The sequence below is a fragment of the Nannospalax galili genome, unplaced genomic scaffold (assembly GCF_000622305.1).
Source record: "Nannospalax galili isolate Female #2095 unplaced genomic scaffold, S.galili_v1.0 scaffold296, whole genome shotgun sequence".
In the NCBI taxonomy this organism is placed as follows: Eukaryota; Metazoa; Chordata; class Mammalia; order Rodentia; family Spalacidae; genus Nannospalax; species Nannospalax galili.
In genome coordinates this window covers 3,448,174-3,469,689 of record NW_008340113.1, presented here as the reverse complement: position 1 = coordinate 3,469,689, position 21,516 = coordinate 3,448,174, and positions in this window count along the sequence as shown.

Sequence of the window (21,516 nt, the reverse complement as noted above, 5' to 3'; positions counted from 1 at the left end):
ACATCCATGAATGGTGGTATGCCCACTCTTCTACAAGTAAACCCACACCCCAAGCTCAGTTAGCAAGTCCAATACACCAGTTAAGATTCTTCAAATGGGGATGTGGAGAATTCTTTCCTTAGATTGTCATAAGGACAGTGGGAGGAGGGGAACAGGTGCCATGTGTGCCTCTCAGCAGTGAATCTAACTTACATGTGGTCCTCTCCAGTGAGCTGGAGCTTGGTCCACTCCTGTGAGCTGGAACTGTGGTCCCCTCCTGTGAACTAAAGTCATGGTCCTCTCCTGTGAGCTGGTAGAGTCCCCTCCTGTGAGATATAACTGTGGTACTCTCATAATAATATGGACTACCAATCACAGGCGGGATGATTAGAATGGACAAGATTAATGAATCTGTCATCTCTCACTGGAGAAGTTTCCTTATGCATCAGATGGTGGTTAACACGGAAATTTATGGCTTTCTAACGTGTGGGCAGGAAGGGGCTGCAGAGCACTTATCTCTGAGTGGGAAGCCTCTGTCAGGCTTCTGGAGCTTGGGACTTGGGAATCATTGCAGAGGAGGAGGTGGAAAGTTTATAAGAGCCAGAGATGGTGGATGACCATGGGGGTGGGGGCAGAGTTCTCCAGACAGCTGGTCAGTTACTCATAGGAACTCACAGTAATGGCGACAGCATGCGCAAGTCCTAGACAAGCTTCAGTGGATAAACCCACACTGGAGAACATTTGGGGATTCATGTTAAACTCTATAGGCTTTATTATACAGCAAGAGTACATTGAATTGAGTGTTGGGGGGGGGAATGTATGGGGGTGTGAATGGGAAAGGTGATATAAAGGTCATCAAATTGTATGGAAATCATAAAAATTCAATAAAAATGAGAAAGAATGAGGTACTGTGGTGCCATAGATTAATTCTTTTTCTGCTTAAATCCTTGAATAGCTGGGTTCATAACTTTGTGTTTACCTCTGATTCTTAGAAAAATAAGTATTACAAGTACTAATATTTTAGGAACTATAATTTAATTTTAATTTAATCAAATAAAATTCTTAGGAGTAAAACTTGGGAATAAAAATTTTACCATTACTATGATAATAACACTCATATTTACAATCTCTGACTATGAATCTAGATACCTTGTCCATTAGCTGCACCTATACAACACTAAAAATTTCAAAACAGAAATGAAATTTTTGAAAGCCCAAGTTATATTAATACTCCCTAACAAATATTTTAGCATAGTTTTTGCTTCTTATATAATATGTAGACTTCTAAGAATAACCCCAGAAACTATCACTGTTGCACAACTGGGGTGAGGAAGGAACATGTCAATTTGAAAAATCATCCTTGTGAATAATCATAAATTGTATTATGTGACACAACTGACTGTGATGGGAAGATTATCTAGGTGGGTATAATCTACTCATTTGAGCCCTTTAAGAGCAGAAATAAGAGGAAATCAACATGAAGGAATCTTCTGCAATATTGATGAGTTTACCTATCAACAGATGTTTCAACACCAGCTTCAAGACCAAATAATCACATCAATGGCCAGCACAGCATATGCCATTGGTACAGTAGTGGCACTTTTATCTTGGGAGCAATCAACAGCTACCTAATTGGACTAAAAGCCCACTCAATGGGAGGAAATTCAAGTGTGATACTGAAAACATAACCAAATACACATGGCTGGAGTGGTCATAGGTCTTAGAGAAAACACTAAGACTGTCACATTCCTAGACTAATATAATTTCTTACTATGTGCAAAATATATATTCTTATATTTACAGACAAACATCCCAGTCACCACTCATCAAAGAAGCTCATTTTGAACCATTTGGAGACTATTATCAAGTACCACAACTGGTCACACAGGGACATTGTCTATGAATTTCCCAAGCCTAAGTGACACATCTACAATGTAACTTCTACACTAAGGCTCATGGAACATAGAACAGGGATAAAGAGGAGGACACTAGTGAATCTCTCAGTTCTTGTTAATGGAGCTCCCTCCTGCAGCGGAGGGTCAGGATCACAAAGCGTCACAAATGGCCAAAGCATAGCAACCAAGAGTCTACTAACTGCTGGTCCTTGGACAGGACTCCTTTATTAAACTCCACCCACCCAAGGCTCAGAGACCATCGCAGAAGAGAGAAGAGAAAGATTGTAAGATCCAGAAAGGAGATGCAGGACCATATGGAAACAGAAATCTACAAGCTTCTGGGAACCTGCTCATATGATTCGATGTCAATGGTGTCAACATACGCAAGTCCCATGCAAACTCAGGCAGACAAAAACCTAACATAGAACTGTGAAAATGAACATAAGATCCCAATCTTATCTGAAAAATATTGGCAACTAATTGCTGCAAGGTGAAGAAGAGTTGATCTTCCTAAAGAAAGGGACTGACTATACCTCGGTGGATGGACTTACCTGGGGAACATCTAAGGACACTGAAGGCCTTAGGAGGGATGACTAAGTATATGGGCTCCAGTGGAGGGGCTATGGGAGGATGCCAGCTTTGGATGGGGGTATAAAGGTGATTAATATTGACTGAGATGTACTGTATGAAATACATAAAAATTAAACATTAAAAAAAAGTTCTATAGAAAAATGTCCATGAAGCCTGGTGCATGCCTTTAATCCCAGCACTTGGTAGGCAGAGGCAGGCAGATCTCTGTGAGTTCAAGGCCATCCTGGTCTAGGCCAGCTGGAGCTACAGGGAGACCCTGTCTCAAAAAGACCAAAAAAAATGTCCATGAGAGAAGGAAGGTGTTATACTTTCAGTAAACAGCCACATTATGACTAGCAAGGAAACTTGGTATTCTGTGATAAATATGCTTGAGCAGGGTTCCATCTTCAATGGGGTGGTATTGGGAGGTAGGCATTATGAGGGTAGTTAGATCAAGATGATCAGATCCTCATGAAAAGAACCACTGCCCTAATATAAAGACACTCTAGAGATGACTGTTCACAACTCTTTATTTCTAAGACTATGTAAAGATGGACATTTCCAAATCAGAAAGTGGCCTCATCAAGGCTTCAAGTAGCCAGCACTTTTATCTTGGTATTTCAAATATTCAGAGGTATGAGAAATAAGTGTTCTGTTTTATTTGTTTATTCTTCTTAAAATTTGTTATATTGAATTCCTGAGATGTTTTTTTATACAGAATATCTCAAAAAATCTTAGTCATCTTTATACTCCTGTCCTGACTGGCACCCTCCCATAACCTCCTCCTGCACTGGAACCCATATACTCTGTCATTCATGTTAAGACCCAATGTGTCAAGTCTGTGTCCCGAGACATTCCCCAGTGCAAGTCCATCCACTGAAGTCTTCTCAGTCTATCTAGAGTCTCTTGTTTTAGGAAGATCATCTCTCCCTCACCTAGCAGTAATCAGTTGCCAGTGTTTCTTCAGCTAAGATTGGGGTCTGCTGTTAATTTCCCCAGTTCTATGTGGGGTTTTTATCTGCCTGAGTTTGCATGGGACTTGTGTATTTTGACACCTTTGCCATAGAATCATATGAGAAGGGTCCCAGGAGCTTGTAGGGCTGTTTCCATATGGTCTTCCTCATCCTCCCTGGCTCTTACAATCTTTCCATTCCCTCTTCTGCAATGGTCCCTGAGCCCTGGGTGAGTGAAGTTTTTTTTATTTTTTATTTTTTATGGGGCGTTTTGGTACTCTAACTCCCCGCCCCCGAAGAGGTAACCCTAAAATCTTTTAGGGATTAGATAAAAGCTCCCAAATACTTTTGACATTTTTGGCCTTAGGAGCAGAGTATGTTGCAAAGGGGCCCAAGGATGTTTTGACTTTTAGCCAAGAAACTGGCTACTTTTCTTTGGAATCTTTTCACCCTAACTGCCTAGCCAATTCCTACCTCCTATTCTTATCACACCATCCTCTGAAGAGGTTACCCAAATTGATGGTCGGGAATCGGGATGCAGACTGCTCTGGCTTCTTCCATACTGAACAGGGATGCAGGGTGAGTCAACTGGGGAACCCCTTCAGTGGGTGTGTCTAAAAGACTTCCAAATTGCATAACTCTTAACTGTAGGGAGAAAAGATAGTCCTTGACTGGTCCCTAGGAGATGTGAAGGAGAAATAAAGGAAAGAGTAGTTAACATTACAAGTTCTAGACAGGGAACCAGAAAAAGGTCAGAACGGGGCAAATTTCAAATGTTCATATGAGAGTCCATTGGAATTTCTTGACGAGAGCTTCCAAAAGCATCCCTCTATTGGGTTCCTCCTCGTTTTTCTTTTGTCTGCCATTCTTCTTATTTATTTATTTATTTATCATTTATTTATTTATTTATTTGTTTATTTACTGGATTTTGTTTTTGCTTTTCGGGGAGTTTTTTTCTTTTTGTTTGCTTGTTTTTTGAGACAGGATCTCTCTGTAGCCCCAGCTGGCCTGTAACTCACTGGATGCACCTTGATCTCATGTAAATTTGCCTGCTTCTGTCTCCTGAGAGCAGGAATTAAAAGTGTGCACTATCACACATGGCTAATGTTCCTATTTTAATTGCTTGGTTCATTGTAATGTATTAATTATAGCAGCCCAACAAGCCTGACTCTTGTTAATTCACATCCTCACCAAACTGAATTCTACCAACAACCTGAATGAACTTAGAAGAAAACTATCCTCACAATCTTCAGATGAGTGCCCATCCAAGTCATTACCTTCATTTTAACTTTTTGAAATCCCTGAACTGAGAACCCATACCTCTGATAACAAAGTAGAGAGGGAATATGTGGAAATTTACAAACCATGAAATTTGTGATAATATGTTACTGCAGAAACACAAAACCAATATGAACAAGGAATTCTACAAAGCAATAATGCCTGAGTATATGTAGAAATACACACATGTAGTGCACTGTTCATGGGTTTCTAGTGGAGCAGAACCATAGAATTAATATGTATTAAAAGGGGTGTTATTCACTTGTCTCCCCACTGAGAAGGCTGAAAACCAAGTAGCTGCACACTTTATGAGGTTAGATGTTTCAACAATCCCAGTCTGCTACCAAAGCCTAAAGGATTCCTGGAGAGCCACTGCTCTTCAGTTTGTATTGGAAGGCCAAAGAAGCTGGATTTCAAAGTTAGTGGAGGATGGAGCAACAGCAGCAGCAGCAGCAGCAGCAGCAGCAATAAGGCAGATGCACTCACCAGACACAGGCAAAAAGCAACTGCTTTCCCTTGAATCTTATATCTGAGTCAACACTGAATGATTCCTTTCACTCTGAGGGAGCATCTCTCCCTTTGAGTTAATCTTTCTAGGGCATAACCATACAGGCTTACCCAAAGGAATGTATTTTAAATTGATTCAAGTTACAACTAAGTTGAAAACTACAAATGGCCATAAAAGCTCAACTTGTCATCTAATCCCTCTCTTTATGTAATATTTAATTTCTCAGTGGAGACAATAAAAGTGTCATAATTCTGTCTAACATGGTATAAGTTACCACATTGTACTGAAAATACATGATTTTTAACAAAATAGTGTAGAAATACCCATGACCATTACAATTCTTATTTCTCTAACTAGTTGTGCAAATTTGGCTGATGTAAATCTCATCTTCTATTACCCATGTTGTATTTTCTCCGTTCCTAGAAAATATCTCAGCAGGTCTTATTCTTTACCTTCAGAGTGACCCATATCTTCTTTACTGAAGGGTCTAGGTAATTTTTCATCCTACCTAGATTCCAGTATTGTAGTTTACACTGACCTTAATCACAGAACATGGTTATACCAAGAGATGTGCTAAAGGATATGCTTCAAACACACCCTTACCTCCATTGTAGAGAATGAGGCCAATTCTCAAGAGCCTGAACAAGTGATGGGGGAGTCTTACCCAAGTCTTACCTTGCAATTCAATAGGATGTTGGTTGTGTCTCTTAACAGAAGTATTCCCCACTCTGGAAGCAAATCTTCTATGCCACCAAAACACACATTCGTAAGAACATGAAGCACAAATTTGATAGTGAGTCACTAGAGATAATAGTGTTACTTTTCTCACTTCTACCCCAGATTCCTATACCTGATAATCGTGGTTATAAGAGAAACAGTTCCATATAATGGGCAGTGATTCAAAGTATCTAAGAGAGCCTTGCGCCAGCTTTCCAGGCTACTGCCATCTAGTTGGCACTGTAAATGTGTTTTTCAAAGGCCATCCCACCATTTTTTCAAGCCAGCTGCTTCAGGACAGTGGGGAATATGGTTAAATCAGTGAATTCTATGAACACAAGTTCACTTGAGCAATTCTTTGGCTATGAAGTGAATTCTTTGGTCAGTGGAATACCATGATGGTAAATAAGGTATATTGTAAGTCCATGGATAGTGTTTTTTGCAGGAGTATTTACATGCTGAAAAGGCAAACCCTTAATGAGAATAGTATTGATTCCATTAAGTACAAAGTGCTGCCTTTTCCATGATAAAAATGGTCCCATATAGTCAACTGGCCACCATGTCACTGACTGTATATAATGAGGCCATATCAAGGACTCAGTATTAGTCTCTGCTGCTGGCAGACTTGACACTCAGTAGCAGCTATAATCATTCTAGCATTGATAAGGGAATGGCTATGCTGTTGAGCCCATGCATAAACTCTGTCTCTGTCATCATAGCCATTTTGTTCATGGGCCTATTGGAGAAAGAAATCAATTGTCCATAGAACAGGTCATCTATGTACTAGATGATGAAACTCTCTACTGGTCATCTTTTGATGAGCATTTATACAGGAGAAAACTATCTTCACATTTTTTTGCGTATTTGGAGAGATCTATCAATATATTTCTTCCTCAAATCTTTCTCACCAATTTTCCAATCATACTCCCTTCAAGTCCCTGACAAAGAGCCAGATCATTGACTATGGTCTATGAATCAGTATGCAATTGCACATCTCACCAATTTTCTTTTCAACCACCAAAAACCACTCCTGGTATCCAAATTTGTATTAGGATTCTCTAGAGGAACATAACTGATGGAATGATTATATATTAAAAAGGGATTTACTATATTGGCTCTAGACATCCCAGCAATGATTGTCTCCACATGCAGGGTGGAACCCAGTAGCTGCTTAGTCGACAAAGCTGATTGCTCTATTAGTCCCATTCTGGCACCAAAGGACTAGAGCATTCCCAGAGTTCCACAGGTGTTCAGTTCACCATAGAAGACAGAAGCTGAGTTCTAAATGTCGCTGGAGGATGGAGGTGGGAAGAGCAGCAGCAATAACAATGGGGTTGATGCACTCTACAGCAATGGCAAAAAGTGGTAGATAAAAAGCAACAGCTGTTCCTTTGGACCCTCTTTATCTGGTCTGCCATTGCAAGGTGATTTTCACTTTGGGAAAGGGGTTTACCCTATCCATTAGTCTTTCTAGGAAATTGCCTTACAGACTTATCCAGAAGAATGTCTCTTAGTTGATTGTATTCAAGTTTACAACCAGGACTGACTATCACATTGAAGGATGTCTGACTTTATTTTTCTAAAAGAAATAAGTAGTGAAGGGGCTGGTTGATCATATGATTAGTAGTGTTTAAGCATAGTAAGAAAATTCTAAACCTTTTTGCAAAATAACTATTATCATCACTAACAAGTTAGAAAAGCCCAAGTTCTTCAAATGTGTCAACAAAATTTTGTATTGTAGTTTTATTATTATTATTGATATTATTTTGATATTCCAGTGAATATGCTGCAGTATTTTAATTTTAATTTTTAAAAATTTTTATATAATTGAATTACATTAAGTAGTTGATTAATTTTTGTCATTTTTGAAACAGGGGCTTCCTGTAGCACTTGCTGGCCTGTAAGTCACTATGTAGACCAGACTGGCCTCAATCTCACAGAGATCCACCTTGCCTCTGCCTCCCAATTTTCACTTTTTTAATGACTAAGAGGCAGAATACCTTTTCTTCTTTTGTGTTTCTTATTTGTCAGGTACATCTTATCTTCAGGGAAGGATTTGTACAATTTCTTGTATATTTTATGTTCAGTTGTCCCATGAGTTGTGAGCATTTGCAGAAGATAGAGTAAGGTTGGACTTTGTAAATTTATTTTTTTACAGCCTTTCATTTATCTTTTCTTTCTAAAATCTTTTTGAATTCAAAAATTTTTTAAAAATATTTTTTTTTTATTTTATGTGTATGCATGTATTGCCTGGATGTGGGTAAGTACACCCATGTCATGCAATGCCTGTGGAGATCAGAAGAGGCTGTTGGGTCCCCTGGAACTGGAGTTGTGGACAGTTGTTAGCTGCCATGTGGGTGCTGGGATTCGAACCTGGTTCTTCTGCAAGAACAGTGTCCTTAACCACTGAGCCATCTCTCCAGTCCCTGTATTCAAAATTCTTAATGAAGTCTAATTATATATACATACATATATACATACATATATGTGTATGATTTTTGTGACCTATATTTAAAATTGCTTTTCCCAAGACCAGAAATTTTCTTATATTTCTTAATGACAACTTTTCATTCATTGATTAATATGTAATTTTTAGCCTTGAGAACAGGTAGCTGTTCAGAGATCCCTCAGAGAGTCCTCCAGATTTGTTCTTTTGTTTCATAGTAGTTTTTTTATTCTCTTGGCTATTGCTTAATGTTTAGGTAGAGTTTTGTATATACACATTAACCTTATTCCTATGTACTACTAGATTTTAAAAAGAAATTTTAATACTATTTAAGCTTTTCTTTCAAGTTCCAATTGTTGATCACTGGTACATTGACACACAATTTTTATAACGTGCTTATCAATTAAGAATTGGCTAAGCTTGGGGCTGAAGAGATGGCTCAGTGTTTAAAAACTTTGGTTGTTCTTGCAGGAGACCCGGTTTCGAATCCCAGCATCCACATGGCAGGTAACAATTGTCTGTAACTCCAGTCCCAGGGGATCTGACAGGCTCTTCTGACCTCTGCAAGCATTGCATGACATGGGTGCACTTACATGCAGGCAATACACGCATACACATAAAATAAAAGAAAAATAAAGAAAATTAAAGAAAAGAATTGGCTAAACCCTCTAATTCTGGTAATTCTGTTTTACCTTTTAGATATAAATAATGATATTGTCCATGAATTAGGACAGTTTAAATCTTCCATTCCCAACTGTGTAATTTTGCTTTCTGTTCTCTCCTTACTGTGCATTAGGCTGAACAGAGGCAGTGGGAGCTGTTGTCCTTGCTTCACTTTCTCCCTCATAGCTGTAGGAGCCATTGAACTCTGAGCATCTAATTGTGAGGGTGAATGTAGGTTTATCGCAGGTCCCTTGTCACACATGTTCTTTTGTATTTGGAATTACAGAGGTAGTTAATCCATTTCATGCTTCAAATCTGCTGAAGATTTACATTGTGAATGGAAGTTAGACTCGTAATTTTTCTCCTTCGTCTACCAAAATATTTTGTTTTGCTTCTCTTCTCTCTTGATATGGTAAAAAGTCACAGTCAGTTGTTTTTATGTTTCTGTTTTTTGTTGGATGCAACCAACCTTGTTTCCAATAGATAGTCCTAATTTAGCCATTAAAATTAAACTTTTTTATGTTACTTAATATTTTGATAGATTTTGATTAAAATATTTTGGTAAATATTTTGATACATTTTTCTGGTGTTTACATTTATTTTAGGTACTTGTAATGGAGTTATGTTTGTTTCTGTGTATGGTTTTATAGCAAGGTAATGTTGGCATCATAAAATGAATTGGAACTGCTGATGTGTTTTTGATTTTGAATATATTTTTACCTAGCATTTATATAAAATTTATTTATAATTTTTAAATTTTATTTTTTTTTAAATTTTATTACTTGTATTTTATGTGTATGCATGCATTGCCTGCATTTAGGTAAGTGCATCCATGTCATACAACAAATGCCCACAGAGGACAGAAGAGGCTGTCAGATCCCCTGGAACTGGAGTTATGAACAGTTGTTAGCTTCCATGTCGCTGCTGGGATTCGAATCCAGGTCTTCTGCATGAACAGTGTTCTTAATCACTGAGCCATCTCTCCAGCTCCATAATTTCTTCTTTCAAGAGTTTATATAACTCATATGTGACAGGTAAGCTTGATTTGAAACTTGACTACATGGAGAAATACCTAGACAATTAGTATGTCCTTGAGTGAGTTTCTGCTTTCTTGTTCAAACAGAAAGGAGGAGGTGTTACTCTTCCTCAGAAGTCCTTGGAGTAGGAGGGTTTAGTCACCTTTTCTCTACAAATATTTTAGTTCTCATAAAAACAGGGTCTGGAAAATTGTGCTGTGAGTTATCCATCTTTCATGTGAACTGTGAAGGGTTCATTCTGTTCTAAACCACTGGTACCTTTGCAGTGGAGTCCATGGAGAAGATTTTGTGAGAACTCGTACTTAGGAGCTCTCAGGCTACTAAGCTGATGTGCACATGCACAATCAGTCTTTTAGACATTAAACGTTAACTAATTATTTATAACTTTCTCTTTGGCACTCTTCTCTTTCTCCCAGGCTCTCCCAAAGATCAAATTGTACATGAGTCCCACCCAAGTCTGCTTAGAAGCACTCATCACTAAGAACTCATTTTGTTCATTTGATTATAGCCCCAAACTTCTGATGAGGTCAAGAAAAGTAATTTCTTTAGGATTGCTGTGTTTTCCATGTTGTCAGGATGGAAGGATTATTCTGTTTAGCTTTCACACATTAAACAGGAGTGGACAGTTAATCATTCCAAAGTACAGGAGTCACCCTTGTCTTAAAATCCTTGGTGTTGGTGCTTCCTTCCTTAAAGCCTTCAGCATTTTCTCTTGTTATCCTCTCTATCTCTGAGGAGTGGGGTTTGCTTGCTCCCAAGGTGCTAAGCTTTGAAGTACTCCCAAGACTGAGCTATTAATAAAGTGTAGATGCAGATTCCTTTTTACAACATCAAGTAAAAATGTGCTCTTATAATGTAGAATATAATGAGAATGGAAAAATGAATGGGTGTTTGAGAGGGCTTGCTGCTCTTATATGGGACTCAAGTTGGGTTTCCAGCACCCATGTCCGGGGTTCACAATCATTTTCTGACTTCTACAGGCACCCATGCACATATCCACATGCACCTACAGACACAAAAGTAAATAACAAAATAAATCTAAACTATGGAATATAAAAAGCCTACGTACCACCTATCAAGACTAGCTGCAATTTTTATTGATTCAGAGTCACACTTTGCAGCCCTGGCTGGCCTGGAACTAGCTATGTAGACCAGGTTATCCTTGGACTCACAGAGATGCACCTGCTATGCATCCTGAGTACTGGGATTGAATGTATGAGTCACCAAACACACCTTTTTAAGAAATTTGGGGGAAAATGCCCTAAAGCAGTGGCTTTGAACATGACCTTCAGTTTATTTTTCAGGCAGAGGGAGAAACTGAAACTACAATTTCAGCCTGTGCTTTCTTATCACAATTCATTGTCTGTTACCCTACCTCACCAATCTGAGCTTCCACATTCTCCTTCCAGTTTTCTCTCTAGAAGCTTTATGCTGATTTTATTTCACTATCTTAGACTCTTTTTGAGTCCAGCTTTCCAAGTGTCAGCTGCTCTCTATCTAGTTTTAAGGGTCGCTTCTTCATCTAGTTCACATCAGAAATGACCATTCCCCCTCAGTAATTCCCAATTTCAAATCCCATGTTCCCTTGATCTGGCAATACTTTGTAATATTACATATCAAATTGTTTTTGTGTTTCTCTCACTGTTAAAAAAAATGAAAGAAGAGTAGTGTTCTCCAATTTACTTCAGTATTTTCAGAACACAAACTATTAACACATATATATTAAAAACATAATTACTGAAGGAACTTTGAGCAAACACCTTCATATTACCCACATACATGTATACGGGAGGGCCGGAGATAACAGAAGAACATCAGAGGGACATCTGTGGCTAGGCAGGAAGGTGAAGGGGAGTGTGAACCTTGTAAAACCCGATAAGAAAGAAATGGCCATGGAGCCCCGGTCACCCTGAATTCCAAGGAATACACGTATGTCTCTTTTTGAACTAACCAATAACTGTGCATCTGCTTCTGTAAATTTGCTTCTGCCCTATAAAAGACCCTCCCCAACATGAGCCGGCGCGCAAGTCTTAACCTTTGCAGGGTAAGGCTGTGCGCCCTCAGACGTCTGTGATTTCTTAATAAAAACTCCTCTTGCTTATTGCATCCCGAAGCTTGGTCTTGTCCCTGTGTGATGAGCGCACGTCTCTTTCAATCTATCTATCTATCTATCATCTATCTATCATCTACCTATCTATATAATTCATTGTCTAAAATGCATAACCCGAGGCTGGGGAGATGGCTCGGTAGTTAAGAACACTGACTGCTCTTGCAAACGACCCTGATTTGATTCCCAGAACTCACATGGTAGCTAACAACAGTTCATAACTCGAGTTCCAGGAGAGAGATGCCATCTTTTGACCTGCATAGGCATTGCATGACATGGGTGGACTTAACGTATATGTAGGCAATACACTCATATGCATGAAACAAAAATAATAAAATGTTTTGAAATAGAAATTTTTTTTTGGTCTTTTTGAAACAGGGTCTCCATGTGGCCCCAGCTGTCTTGGAACTCACTATGTAGACCAGCCTGGCCCTGAACTCAAAGAGATCTGCCTGCCTCTGCCTCCTAAGCGCTGGGATTAAAAAAATTAAATACATGACAATGTGATCGTATGTTTAATGGAAACATCTAGAGCAATAGATTTTGCATATTAAAAATATATGCATATATAGCAATATAGGTCAGGTCAACAGAACATGAGTTCAGATCTATGCACTAGGCAAACATATGGGAGTAAGATGGTGGTTTGTTGTGAATACACTTAGGTTTCACTTGCCAAGTGCTCTTTCATTTAAGAGTCTGTTCCAAAACAAAAAGTTTAAATTCTTATTTTACATCATATTTGTTTAAATAAGCATAGATGAGTCCTATTATAGGTGAAGTTAAGCTTTATCTCAACACAAAAGCATCTTCAAAGGGATAAGGGGTAGTTTATTCTTGAGCTAAATATGAGGATGACCATAACCCAGGAGTACCGATTCAGATTATCCCAAATTCCAAGGTCCAATGTGGTAAGAGTTTCATGACGTTTTTATAGGAACAGAACAAAGAAAAGTCATAAATTAAGGAATTTTTCAACATTGGTGGCAACAATAAGTAGGCAGATACAGAAAAAGAGAAATCTCTGCTGTAGTGTTAGAGTAGCAAATATCTCCATAAGTTTAACTGATGGTCATAGGATCACCCCTAGAAAGGTAGGTTCACCTTATGTTATGCTAATTAGATGGGCAGAATACCTAGTGCATTGATGAGACAGTGAATTTTTCCTGCCTGGAATCCTGTGTCCCAATGCAGAGCTTCTGGACCTGGCCACAGACACATAGATCTCTGTAAGTCTTCCCACTTTTCTGAATTCTTCAGAAAAATGTAATCTCCCCTTTTCTTCTTTATATCCCTTTTCCAAACATGCTTTCTCTAGTGCTTTGGGTTATAGCAGCATCTTGTATTTACTTTTTCTCTAAAGTTTCTTCTCCCAGCCATGTGGCTACCAGTCAGTCACATGTCTGACCTCCATGCAGGCTCTAAACTAGCCTGGCTTCATGAATGTCTTTCTTCTCCCCACCATTCTACTTCTCATGGCAGCTAGTGAAATTACCAGCTCGCCTGCCCTGAGAATTTTGCTTAAAATTCTAATAAAATTGCCCTAAAATTTTCCATTTGGGTCCATTCTTAAATTCTTTTATGAATGAGACAAAGAACCCTCTAGGGGACCATCTTTCTCCCTGTTTCAGTAGGGCTCAGATGCTATCTGCGGTATTCTTAGCCTTTTGATTGGTGGTAAATATTTATTTTGTTAAGTTACTACATTCTATTTATTAGTCACAAGATGTTAATTCAGAAACAGATGTGGGCAAGAAGTGGCTATTTAGTGGACTAAAGACATCCTCAGATAATTTGTGAATAAGATCTAGATCTGCAACAATCCAAAGTCTCCACAGTCATTGAAATGTTAATCAATTGGTCAGACTTGCAGGAAGTTTAGCTCAAGATGCAGGAATTTTCTGGGAACTTTTGTTCACATAAGGGAATAGAAGCGTCACATGAAAGTACTAACCTGCAAAGCTTGGCTTTTGGGTTTTAGCAATGCCAAGAATTTTACAATCTGCAAGGGCAAGTTCTCAGGTTCCCAGAAACTTGCCAAAGAGTTTAATTTATAAACAGAATACACATACAGTCAACCTACTAGGAAAGCAGTGAAGTCCAAGTGTGAAACACAAATGGTTTGACTCACAAACAGCATTCATAGACAGTCATATACCTCTGAGAACAGTTGAGTCTAGGTCTCACACACTGAACAGCTTTAATAACTACATGTTAAAAATCAAAATTGTTAAATAATCTTTCAAGTTCAATTTAAACAAGAATGCCTTTTCTCCTTTGGTCCTTCCCTCCCTCTCTCCCTCCCTCTCTCCCTCCCTCCCTCCCTTCCTTTCTTTACTTCCTTCTTTCTTTGCTTCACAATCAATTCCATGGACCATTTTCCATACAAACTAAAAATACAACTTGTTTTTGTTCCCTCTCACCTTTTTTTAAGTACAGGAAGCTAGGCTAGGAAGGCTTCCAGCTACATTTACAAAGAACCAACCTGGGTATCACATCTACAGTCACTGTGATAACAATATAGAGCCATATATAAGGTTACAGTCTATGGAGCCCCATCTATTCATGTTTATCATTCCACTGATAAAATCAATGGTTGAGCATCTTTTATTTTTCTGTCTTTTTGAGACAGGGTCTCCTTGTAGCCCCAGCTGTCCTGGAACTCACTATGTAGACCAGGCTGGCCTTGAACTCACAAAGATCCACCTGCCTCTGCCTCCCAAGTGCTGGCACCTTTTTATATTAAAAAAAAATTAGCTCTGTTTAAAATTGATGTTTTGCAAATTTTGTACAATGTATACTGATCTTATTTAGATTCCCCACCTCTATCTGCACCCTACCTTACTACCCCACACCCAATTTTGTATACTCTATTGTATTATAGATATTATGGATAGATAGATTGATGATGGATAGATGATAGATGATAGGTGACAGATAGGTGATAGATAGATGATAGATAGATAGATAGACAGATAGATAGATAGATAGATAGATAGATAGATAGATAGATAGATAGATTGATAGATAGATAGATGATAGATAAATAGCCTATAGAGTCCAATTTGTGTCACCAAATGCCCTTTGGTCTGGGTCCAACCACTGAAATCTGGTCAATCTACCAAGAGTCTCACCTTTAATCAAGACTCATTCTCCCTCTTCCAGGAGGCACCGGTTGCCAGTAGTTCCTCAGATACAGTTGAAGTTGCCCACTTACTAACATCCATGCTTGGATTTTTTTTTTTCCTACTTGAGCTTGGGTTGGACTTGTAAATGCTGTTACCAGTGTTGTGAGTTCATGTGAGTAACTGATCAGCTGTCTGGAAAACTCTGTTTTCATGTGGTCATCCACTGTCTCTGGGTCTTACAATCTTTCTGTCCTATCTTCCACAATGTTTCTTGAGCCTTGGGAGGCAGAAGTTTGATATAGGTGTCTTATTAATGAATAAGCACTCTTCAGCCTCTCTTTCTCTTCATGTTGTGGTTCTCTGTGTTAATTACCACCTGCTACATAATGAAGCATCTATTCTGTGAATTGCTTGTTCAGCTTAATACTGCATCTATTTAAAGAATAATAGTATTAAGCTTTCCCCTATGTCCTATGGCTTTTGTCGCCTCAGGTTCTTAAGCTTGATATCAATGTCAAGTATGGATTATATCCTATGAAGTAGAACTTAAATTCAATTGGGAATTGGTTATTCCCCTAATATCCATTACGCTATTGCACCAGTGGGAACATCTTGCCAGGCTGGTTGTTGCTGGAGTTTGCAGGATTCACAGCTAGGTAAGGTTGATGATTAATTTTCTCTTCTGGTAGCATTCATGGCATCTTCCAGCATTATGCTGGAGAGTAGAGATGAGGCTTTGAAGTCAGCACCAGCTTGATCTCTCATTGTTTGTTTTTCAGCTCTTATATGTAGAGTCTTCAGAAATAGGATCTTCTCATCAAAATCTGGAGGGTAATTGTGGGACAGGTCTAACCACTTCTTTCTGCTTCTATAATTTGCTTGGCTTAAGGAGGCCCTAACTCCATTTTGACTAGCTGATTCAGGCAAGCCCAGGCATGCCCAGAAAGCTATAGATCAAGCAAGCCTGGGTATATAGCAGCCTTATAAGGTTAAAAACAGAAACTTCTGGCCCCACAGATGACAGTCAGTGCATTCCAATACCCTAAAGACAGCCCCTACCAATAAGAATCCTCCGTGTACTCAGGGCATAGAACCATCCAATCATTTTAAAGGATCCTTAGTGCATGCAGGCTTCTGTGAAACTTCCCTATAAAAACTTACCTTACCCTAGATTGGGGCTCTCAGTATGGATCCACTACATCAGTGAAATCTGAGCTTAAGCCTGAATAAAGGCTTTTTGCTGTTGCATACACTCTGGACTTCTTGGTGGTCATTGGGGGTCACGAGATCTGGCCATAACATTTGGTGGTTTGTCCAGGATCCCCAAGACCCCCCACAGGAACCCCAGAGCATTGAGCCTGGTCCAGCCAGTAAGTATCTTTGTCCTCTTGTTTGTATGTGCTGTGCGCTCTTGGTTTTGGGCCCCCGTTACCTTGTGAGCCTGTTGGTACTCTAGGAAGATGCGCTGGAAGACCCCAGGCCATTGGACTCAGGAGACATCCCGGACCCACCTGATAGGGATTGGATCCCACTTGTAACTTTAGAAGGGAAAGGCGGGTCATCCCCATGGAGCAGCGAGAGGCCTACATCCCACTTTCAGTTCTTGTTTAAGGCACCAGGAAGTATTGTTTTGTCATTGTGTGTCTTTGTGTTTTCCATGTTATTTATGACTTACTTAGTTGAGGACATGGGATAAAGTCAAGTAATACCTTTGAGTCTTTTCCAGGATCATTTTTCTGTCTTCAAAAAGAAGGCTAGAGGACAAGGGCTGGAGGTCAAAAAGGGCAGACCTTTTGTCCTTTGCAGGAATGAACGGCCAACCTTTGACACTGGATGGCTGGAAGGGGGAACATTTGACCTCCCCATTATTTTCAAGGTTAAAAATATTATTTTGGGGCAGCCAGGACACCCCAACCAGATTCCTTATATTGCAACCTGGCAGGCCCTGGTTGAAGAGCCTCCGGAATGGCTTAAACCATTTTTGCCACCACAGGATTCAAAGACAACCATCCTCACCCTGCATGATGACAAGGGGCAGAAAAGTGAAACTAAAACGTCTGTCCCACTTTATCCTGTCCTCCAGGGCAGAATGGAGGAAGAACTTCTGCATGAGCCTCCCCCATATCTGCCTACACCAGCAGCAAACCAGGGCATTTAGAGCCCTCAGGAAAGGTTGAGGCAGCCCAAGCCCCTAGGGATGAGACCCCCCAAACTCAGAGGAGGGTCCAGAGATGATAGCTGTGAGCAGCAGCAGACTCCACTGTCCTTCCCTTAAGGCCAGTGGGACTCCTTAATGAGGTAGGAGACCAACAGTTGCAATATTGGCCATTTGCCACCAGTGACCTCTACAATTGGAAATTACAAATGGCCAAATTCTCTGAGAAACCTCAGGACCTTATTGATCTGTTAGAAAGCATTCTTTTCACCCATTAGCCCACTTGGGACAATATCTAGCAGCTATTACAGGTTCTATTTACCACCGAGGAGAGGGACTGGATCCAAACTGAGGCCTGGAAGCTGCTCCCCAAGGTGGATGGGAATCCCACCACCAACCAGGCGCTGATCGATGAAGCCTTCCCATTAACCCAACCAAACTGGGACTTTAATGAGGCAGAAGGTAAGGAGAGGCTCTGGGTCTATTGCTGGACTCTAATGGGGGTCTCTGGGATGCCCTAAGGCACCCAACTAATTTGGCTAAGATTAGTGATGTGCAGCAAGAAAAGACAGAATCCCTGGCAGCCTTTTTAGAGAGGATCCTTGAGGCGTTCCACACTTATACACCCATGAATCCAGAGACACTAGAAAAGAAGAATGCAGTCGTATTGGCCTTTGTCAACCAGTCAGTGCCTGACATTAGGTGCAAATTATAGAAACTAGATAGATTGGCAGATAGGACTCTACCAGAGCATTTGGCAATGGCAGAGAGGATCTATAACCACAGACAAAGCCCAGAAGACAAACAGGCTCGAGCTGCAGCCACTGATCATGCCAAGCAGACCCAAGGCTTTGCTAAGATCCTTCTGGCTACAACTACAAAGTCTCCTGATGAACGGGAATGCCACCTGTGCTACCTCTCTGTGGACTCAGGTAGGAAACCCCAGGAAGGGCAATCAAGGTTATAGAGGAACCAATGTGCCTACTGCAAAAAGGTGGGCCACTGGATGAAAGATTGCCCAGAAAAACCTGCTGGGTGAGGCAGGGCCCGAGAAGGAGTGCAAATCTTTGAGCTCAGAGAAATGAGCAGGGGGTCAGGGTTTGTATCCCCTCCCTGAACCTAGGGTAACCCTCAAAGTGAAGTGGACACCCGTCAGCTTCCATGTAGATATGGGTGCCCAACACTCAGTATTAATTGAGCCCCAAGGAAAACTATCACATAAAAAATCTTGGGTACAGGGGGCTACTGGCATGAACCAATACTCATGAACTACCAGAAGAAAAGTGGACCTGGGCAAGGGCTGGGTGTCCCACTCCTTCCTGGTCATGCCAGAGTGCCCCTACCCACTCCTGGGCAGAGACTTGCTCACCAAAATTGGAGCCCAGATTCATTTCACCCTTAGTGGGGCCCAAATGACTGACCAAGAATGCCACCTGATCCAGGTACTCACCCTACAACTGGAAGATGAGTTTAGGTTACATCAAAAACTGGTCTGTACACCAGAGGAGGAGGTTTCCACCTGGTTAAAGGAGTTCCCCACAGCCTGGGCTGAGACAGGGGGTATGGGGCTGGCTGCCCACTGCCCCCCCCATCTGGATAGAGCTTAAGCCTGGAATCCTACTGGCCAGAGTTAAACAGTACGCTATGTCCCAGGAGGCCAGGCTGGGGATCAGTCCTCATATCCTATTCCTGAGGGATCAAGGCTTCTTGGTGCCTTGCCGATCAGCTTGGAATACCCACCACCTGTTGGTCAAAAAGCCAAATTCAACTGACCATTGGCCAGTCCAGGACTTGAGAGAGGTAAACAAGTGGGTTATGGATGTTCATCCAAAGGTACCTAATTCTTACACTCTCCTGAGTTCCTTGCCACCTTCCAGAAACTGGTAAACAGTGTTAGACTTGAAAGATGCCTTCTTTAGCCTACCTCTGGCCAAAGAGAGCCAGCCTTTCTTTGCTTTCAAATGGCAAGACCAGAAGATCGGCTTCAATGGGCAGCTGACTTGGACCCGCCTGCCACAGGGATTCAAAAATTTGCCCACCCTGTTTGATAAGGCTCTCTATGAAGACCTGGGTGAGTACCAGCTGGAACTCCCCCAGCTCACCCTATTATAATATGTGGATAACATCTTAATAGCTGCTGATAATGCCTCGCAGTGTCAGGAGGGAACCAGAGATCTCCTGGCGACCCTAGGCAGATTGGGGTATTGGGCGTCTGCCAAGAAAGCCCAAATATGCCAGAGAGAGGTCACCTATCTGGGATACATATTAAAGGAAGGACAAAGATGGCTTACAGATGCCAGGAAAGAGATAGTGCTAAAGATACCCACCCCTCTCTCCCAGAGGGCTGTGAGAGAATTCCTGGGGTCAGAAGGATTCTGCCACTTATGGATCCAGGATTTGCTGAATTGGTGAGGCCCTTCTATGAAGTTACACAGGAAAGAGAGCCCTTCATTTGGATGGAGGTCAGGAAGAAGCCTTCAGTAAGATCAAACAGGCCCTTCTAGCCACCCCAGCCCTAGAACTTCAGGATGTTACTAAGCCTTTTCATCTTTTCATAGATGAAAAGAAGGGAGTGGCCAAAGGATTCCTAACTCAGACTCTGGGGCCCTGGAATAGGCCGATGGTGTATCTATCAAAAAAATTGGACCCGGTTGCTGCTTGGTGGCCGCCATGTTTGCAAATTATAGCTGCCGTGGCCCTTTTAGTCAAGGATGCGGACAAGTTAACCTTAGGGCAAACATTATGTATCACAACCCCTCATGCCATTGAGGGAGTTCTCAAGCATCCACCGGACTGCTGGTTGAGCTATGCCCAGATGACTCACTAACAAAGCTTGCTCCTTAACCCCCAGAAGATCCATTTTCTCCCAAACACAGCCCTCAATCCGGCCACTGTGCTGCCCGATCTGGACCTTGACATGCCCTTGCACAATTGTGCGGGGGTCCTGAGCCATGTGCACAGGCTCAGAAAAGACCTGACCGACCAGTCACTTCCTGATGCAGAAGCCACTTGGTTCACCGATGGCAGCAGTTTCATGCAAAATGGACAGAGGTATGTGGGGGTAGCAGTAGAAACAGAGACTGAAACTCTCTGGAAGGCGGCTTAACCTGCAGGGACTTCAGCCCAGAAGCTGATATCCTTGACCGAGGTTCTTAAAGTAGGCAAGGACAAAAAATTGAACGTATGTGTGGACAGCTGGTATGCCTTTGCAACAGCCCATGTACATGGGCCATCTACCAGGAGAGGGGGCTGCTCACAGCTAAGGGAAAGACTATTAAAAATATACAAGAAATCCTGGACTTACTGGCTGCCCTATGGCTACGAAAGAAACTGGCTATCATCCATTGCCCCGGGCACCAAAAGACAGATATGCCTATAGCCCAAGGAAACCAGAAGGCAGACCAGGTTGCCAAGGAGACAGCCCTAAAGGCAACCATAGTACTGGCTATCCATCTGCTGGACCCAGGGCCACCTGTGCTACCAAACCAACCTGATTATTCTCAGGAAGATCTGAATCTGATACACAAACTTCCCATGACCCCCAAAATTGATGCCTGGTGGCATACAGGGGACTGCAGGATTATCCTTTCAAGTAATCTAGCCAAAGATCTCAGTCAGGCAATGCTCACCCTAACCTTCCCAACACTCTCTGTCAGGGAAACATACCAAGGGAGAAACCAGGTGGTTGGCATGGCTGACTGCCTCCTAGTGGGCTGTTGAGAACCACTAGACATCATAGTCCTGGACGACTGCCCCTTAGTGAGCTGTTGAAAACCCCAAGACATAAGAGTCTTAATAATGTTAACTATTGGACCATGTGTCATCAATCAGCTGTTTTCATTAGAGAACGGGTGAGTGCAGTACAACTCATGGTCCTGAGGTCCCATTATCAGCCCGTAGACCCCTTCATTAGAGACCCCAACCCAGACCCATGATTAGGTCATCCCGAGTTACTAGGAGAGGGGGAAATGTGGGACCCTGACTCATCTAACCACTTCTTTCTGCTTCTGTAATTTGCTTGGCTTAAGGCAGCACTAACTGCATTTTGACTAGCTATTTCAGGCAAGCCTGGGCATGCCC